The sequence below is a fragment of the Otolemur garnettii genome, unplaced genomic scaffold (genome assembly GCF_000181295.1).
Source record: "Otolemur garnettii isolate 467f Iridium unplaced genomic scaffold, OtoGar3 scaffold00055, whole genome shotgun sequence".
Lineage (NCBI taxonomy): Eukaryota > Metazoa > Chordata > Mammalia > Primates > Galagidae > Otolemur > Otolemur garnettii.
Window position 1 is genome coordinate 1,474,478 of NW_003852450.1, and position 7,058 is coordinate 1,481,535.

Below are 7,058 nucleotides of genomic sequence, written 5' to 3' on the forward strand. Positions count from 1 at the left end.
ATGTCTGCTTCTCTTTTGTGTTAGCATTTCCTGTCAGTACTGAGTCTGTGAACAATGCCTTCCCAGCATCCATATTCCCCAGGAAAGATGTGATGGGTCAGCCAGAGTTCCCACTCTCTGCACGTTGGCAGCATCATGGGATCCTGAGCCCAGTCAGCCTTCCAGTTGCTCCAGCACAGACACCAGTTAAGTTACCATTTAACTATACAGTATCAGAAACCCATTCTAAATCTTCGGTCCTTCCCTTCTGGTATTCTCCTAATGTCAGGGTCTGTGGAAAGAAATAGCCTTTTGTGGTACACAAGAGATGTGACAGGGAGTATTTCCCTAACTTAAGACATTTTATTTCTAATTATGACAATAAGTGATATATGGGGGGGATATTTAAGTGAAGCCAGATGACTGTTTTTTCACATTATGTTTGAATAGCAATAGGGCACCTTCACTGAGCACTTCTCTTACCATTTGTTAGCACTGTGCTCAGCAATTAGTTGAACTTCCAACCTTCTATGACCTTGCTGCTCAGAGTGTGGTCCTCAGATCAGTGACGTCAGCATCACCTGGACACTTGTTAAAAATGCAGCACCTCAAGGCCTAGACCAGACCTGCTGGATGGGAGTCTGCATTTCAGCATGATTCCCAGGTGATTCACCAGCATGTTCAAGTTTAGAAGTGCTACTTTATGAAGCAGGAGCTATCACTATCTACCTTTTATAGATTAGGAAACCCTGAAGGACTAAAAAATAACTTGCTGAAGAATACACAATTTGTGAGTTAAAAGAGTTAAACTTCAGGCCCGGCAGGGTGGCTCACACCAGTAATCCCAGCACTCTGAGGGGCCAAAGCAGGTGGATTGCCTGAGCTTAAGTGTTTGAGACCAAACTGAGCAAAGAGAAACCCCATCTCTGCTAGAAATAGAAAAGCGGGCTGAGCATTCTGGTGAGTGCCTGTAGTCCCAGCTACTAGGGAGGCTGAGGCAAGAGGATCACTTGAGCCAAGAGTGTGAGGTTGCTGTGAGCCCTGACGCCATGGCACTCAACCCCAGGGCGACTCTGTCTAAAAAAAAAAAAAAAAAAAAAAACACCTCAAATTCAAATTTGAGTCCTATCCCCAAACCTATGCATCTCACAGATACCCATAGTATCCCTTAGTAAATTTTATCACGTTAGCAAATATGTTGCTATATGAACAACTGTCACCTGTTAAAAGGAAGTTATAAAAGTCCCCAATATTCTGAAAAACAGGCTCTGGAACAGGTTTCTCCACCAAAACAGCATGGTTCCATTACTTCACAAATTAGTTAGTCCTCTGCCTCCCCCGCTCCACTTGTGAGTTCCTTTAAAGGCGGGACCATTGCACTATTTGTTTTTACATCTCCAGACACTGAACCGGAAGCTGGCACATAACATAGCGTTGGCTCCTTACATCCTCCTCAATTATCATAAATACATTAGACTTGTTTGTTCAGGTCACTTGTATAGATTATGGACTGTTAACTGGAGACTGAGATTATTTTGCCATAAAAGAGCGTGTAGGGGGTTCTCCCTGGAATCTGCAACGAGATAGGACTTCAGCCACAGAATGCCACCGAGGCTGCTGCTTTCGTCCTGTGAGCACAGCTTATCTCTGCATCCAGGCAGCCCCCACCCCAGCCTTGCAATGAGACTTCCTGAGAAAGGTTCTTTCCTTCCCAGCCTTGGAGCACAGACTCCTCTGTGGCTATAATTAACCTCCTGCCACTAGATTTATGCAGAAGGGACGGGACCCTGAAATGCAGGGAAGGCTGGTCATAACCCTCAGATGTCTGTGGTGCCTCAGTTTCTAAAGTTCTTTTGTCTATTGCATCTCATGTCTTCTTATTGAGAAATCTATGGAGAGGGGATGCCCAGCAATGTGTAGTGCTTAGAGTAACTGGAAGTCCTGGGACAGTGCTCATGTATGCTTGTCATCTTGGCACGACTGATAAAGTCTCCTTTCACTGCTAAGAGCACCCCTATTTGCATGATAAATTATATGGTCACTTTAGTCATTGAGGTCTAGTGATGGTCCTGAAGTCACTTGGAGAGCCAGTACAAGGTCAGTCCTTGAGGCAAGGATCTGCTTTTTGAACTGGTAAGCCATCTGTTGCTGTTTTTCTTCTCCAAGTGTGGTCTCCAGGCCGACTGCTTCAGAGCTGGCTGTGGAGCTGGGTATACAGTCCCCGCCTTGGTCCTACTGGGAACCAGAAGCTTCTTTTCCCTCAGGTCCTTAGGCTGATTCTCCTCCTCTAACCTTGGCTTACCTTGATTACCCTCCCCCCCATAACTTTCTCTTCCTTCAGCACCCATCCTCCCAGGCCTTGCACTGGGGCTTGTTGGCTTTCAGTTTCAAGGCCTTCAGCTTCCCACCATCAAGGGTGGCCTGAATATCACCCTTCCCTGCACACTACAGCACTATTATTAGGTAGTAGCCTCAGAAACAAGAACTGAAATCCCTGGCGGCCCTTTGATCCCCGGAGCGGAGGAGAGAATCGCCGGAAGGGACAGCCCAGCCTGAGGTTAGACAGTCCAGTTCTCTTTCCTCTGGGCTCCGGAGGGCTGCTGGCCGGCAGGAAAGAGCTGAGCTATTCTTAGCCAAGGTGTAGGAGCCTGGCAGGAGCTGCAGGCACTGCCCCGAGGGTCAGAGACAGGAATTGGCCACCCACCCTGGCTGCTTCCCCTCTCTCCTCTGGCTGCCCCTCACACAAAGAAGTGACCACCCTACTCTCTCCAACCAGCAGCAGCAGCAGCAGCTGTGGCATTCAGAGCTGGGGCCACCTCCAGTCCCCTTAATAGAAAGTCTGGCTCTGCCTTCCTCTTATATATCAGTCTGGGTGTACAGTTAAGCTGGGAGGGGCCTTTCCAACTACCTCAAGTTATTCATAGAAACCTGCCATCCTGGGGTTCTAGGACTGAGCCCCAGTGAGGGGAAATGTTGTGCCCAGGTCCACATGGGTGTTCAGAGTCTGACTCATAACTCTATCAGGTGGGGTAAGAGGTTGCACTCAGTATAGGTTTCTAAATGCCAATCAGAGGACAGGGGCTACCTGTGCCAACATTTCCACAGGTCCTCAGCAAAACAAAGACAATTTGTATCACATCAGCAACTGTGGTTTTGTGGAAAGATGCTTTCTTCAGAATTTATGCTTATCTGGAGGTTGTAAAGAAGAACTTGACTTTATGAAATGACTGTAACTGCACATGGCAATCCTATGTCAGTCACTAACATTTTTTAACTAACGTATGAAATAAAAAATATATATGGGAAACAATAGAGTAGAGAATACTCAAAAGAAGATGATGACACAGCTTATTCATTTATTCCATAAATATTCAGAGTGTCTATTTTTGGCGTATGCTATGCCAGTGCACAAAATAGACCTGGTTTCTAACTTCATGTTGTTTACAGTCAAATGTGGAGGGCAGGCAATAAACAAGTAAATGCATGTGCATGAAGTATAATAAGGGCCCGGGATGGGTTTTTAAAAGGGAGAGCTATGAGAGCATATAAAGGGACTGCTGAGGGCTTATTTGCAATTGGATGGAGCAGGTAGGCTGAGGGACAGCCTGGGTAAAGCCTTGAGGTTGGAAAGAAGCATGTCAAGTTTTAGGAACTGGAGCAATGAGGAGTGTTTTGAAGAGGAAGTCAGAGAAACAGGGTGGAGTCCAGAACCTTCAGGGTTTGCAGGCCATGGGAAAGAGATTTTATGTTACTTTAGAGGAAAAGTGTGTCCGTTCAGCTGGGGAGTGAAATGGCCCAGTTTTAGTTTTAAGTACAGTCACCCCTTGCTATCTGCAGGAGATTAGTTCCAAGATTCCCCCTCTGCAGATACCCAAATCCCCAGATATAGTACCTGTATATATGTAATCTACCCACATCCTCCTATATACTTTAAGTCATCTCTAGATTACTTATGATGCCTAATACAATGTAAATGCTGTGTAACTAGCTGTTATACTGTATTGTTAAGGACACAATGACAAAAAATATCTGTACATGTTCAGTACAGAGGTTTTTTCCCCCAAGTATTTTTGATAAGTGGTTGGTTGAATCCCCATGTGGCAGAATCCACAGATACAGGGGACAGCTGTACATTTCTCTGTTTGCTGTGAGAAGAATGAATAGGCACAACTTAAGAACGGTTCTAGGGAGATGAGATTAGAGGCCAGTGACATTCCAGGTCAGAATTACTGGTAGCAAAGGAGAGATAGAGAAGTAGTAAGTTCAAGACTTCTCTAGAGTAGAATATGTTCTACTTGCCAAGAAAACACACACACACACACACACACACACACACACGTCAGGTCATCTTGCAAATGTAGTAAAGTCACATGTTTGGAAGCAGAGTTTTGGAGATGAGAGCTTGAGGACATTCCAGGGCTTTCCCAATCCCTCTCCAGCTCTAATCGTCTGGTTGGGCTTATTCACCTAGCTCAATATATCCTCAGAGGAACCTCCCAGGCCCTGTCCCTACTGTCTCCCACCAGTCCTATCAAAGCGGCCCGGTTTGGATATGACCACCTCTAGAGAAAACACTCATCTGGGAAGCGGCTGTCTGGCCACTGCCACGAAGTCATCTCTCTCTAGTCTGGTTGAAGCTGGAGTGCAGATGAGGCATGAGGAACTGAGGAAAAACATGAGTCGCCCAAGATGAGATCTGGGTAGAGTGTCAGGGGAGGCACCCCCCATCTGTGGGGACAGGCCCCCAGGGTAGCCCTAGGTATTTCAGCTGGCCTCCATGTCTCCCTCCCATCACTCCAAGGGTAGACGTATCCCACAGCTGTGCACCATCTGCTCCCCTCCACCCCAGAGGAAGCTACAGTTTGGAGCTGAAAGAAGTTAGGGGGAAGAGACAAAACTCTTCCTTGGCTCTAGAGAACTGTAGGAATACGGAGTTTAGATCCCACCAAGTGGGCAAATGGCCTGGCATTAATCTGCACAGTGGCTCCCTTAAAACTATCCTGGCATGGGAAAATCATTCAAAGAAAACAGCGTCTTGGGGTTTCCAAACTCCTTCCCTACTAAATGCTTCACAGACTCTAGCTTACAAACTTCATCTTTGCTGTGCTCTCTGCCCCTCTGTCTTCCTTGCCTACCCCAAACACTTGCACCCCAAGTCCCCAATCTGGGTCATCATGAGCCTGGCAGCATCTAGTCAAACTCACATCTAATCCTCCCCAGAGGGAGAGAACTGTACTCCCATCCAGCAGATGATGTTATTGGCCCCCTCCCTGAGCTCAGAGGCTTAGTGCAGCCCAGACATATGGATCTTTTTAGAGACTTATGCAATTTGGCAACCCTGTTTCACACCCTCCAAACCCTGCTGCTCTGACTCTGCTCTGTGGGGAGTGCACTGGGAGAGGGAGTGAGTGGATCCATGCAGGCGCTGTCATGCTTGTTCTTTCCTTGTCATTTCTCCTGGCAACTCTCTACTCAATCTGGAAAACAAAAAGTGTTCTTCTCCTGGCCCAATCTTTGATTGAAAACAAGAAGTGAAAAATTAAAAAAATAAAAAATCAAGAAGAAAAAAATGAGTAGAAGAACAGAACTGCACTGTGAATATTCTAGTCAGCTTTCCAAAACAAAGACTGGGAACCCCTCAAACAACATGTTAACCTGTCTTGTTCCTCCTCTTCTTCTCCACCTTGTTTGTGAATTTCCTGTATTTGTGCAGTGCACAACCTTAGCACCATCTGCTGCAACACTGCTTCCCCCATTGCTTAATTCATACTGAGCCTCTGATGGATGAATTTGGCCTGGCTCTGTGTGCACAGAAATGATAGTTAATGCTGCTACTGAGGCAAAAAGATGCATGTGTCTGAAACTTGGCAGGAACATACTTGCCCTATTTGCCCCCAAATGGACACACAAGAGGTTGCCATGTCTTGAAGGAAAGTAAAGTTTCTTGCTTCCCATGGAAGAGAGTGGCTCCTCTGCTCAGGGATCAGCAATTGGAACTTCCAAGAAAGGTACCTTGGCACTCTCTCAGCACCAGACCTCTGGTGACCCCCAACTGGGAAGTCTGGCCATTTTGGATGAAGATGCTAACCTAGGAGAGGTCCAGAAAATTCACAGGAATTAGGCTGCTCTTGAACCATTCCCCCGCGTGCGTCTCTGAGGTGGCCTCTCCAGGTCTCAGGCCCAACTCAGAAGATGAGAAGTGGGAGAAGTGAGAAATGCTTTCCCTTTTTCTTCCAGAGCTAAGCCTGGACCGGCCACCTTATTTTTATTTTTGATAGTTTCCATGATAGATGGGACCTCTATATAAAGCTCAAGAGAATAGTTTGGGACAGATGTTTCCTTTCTGGCCACATTTTCCTGACCCAAGTTAAAAATAGCCACCCTCTTTGCTTTGGCTTCCATAAAATATATATCATTAAGCTCTCCATTTGGGTTTGCAGAAACAAAGGCCAGTGGGTCCTTGGCTTTTACAGCCTGTTGGACCACGAACTAGATGCAGTACTGGGGGCAAGAAGATTCAGCCCCTTGAGGTGGATTCCTGGACTCTCCAGTTAAGGGAAATTGCTTCCCTATACTTACCTCTGGGTAGCACCAAAAAATGAATTTGTAGCTGACGAAGGACATTTTGCCAAGTAATTCCACTTTTGTTTTCCTGAATAAATCTTTCTTCTTGGAGTTTTCTTGAATTAATTACACCCCCACCCTCAGGGTGGCCTGAACCCCCTCTGATACACTGACTGTCAGGAAAGCACAGACGCTGGCCAGTAGCACTCCTGAGCAATGCCCCATTAGAGCCGCAGCAACGGGAAGATTTATTAAAAGCCTAGAAAAGACACAAGGAAGTGAGCAGGGACAATACCAGAAGGACAAACACACTCACATTCACAAACAATGGACCTCTGACCCCTTGTCAGGGAGCTGCCTCCGAGGCAGTAAGGGGTCTTTACACACGTTGCATCATTAACATATTCTCGCTTTCCCTAGGCTGTTTCACCTATTGCATGACTGCTCCCCAGAACCACAATCCAAAGAAGAGAATTAGAATCATTAGTAACCATCCCAACTTTTTCCTTTGCAGA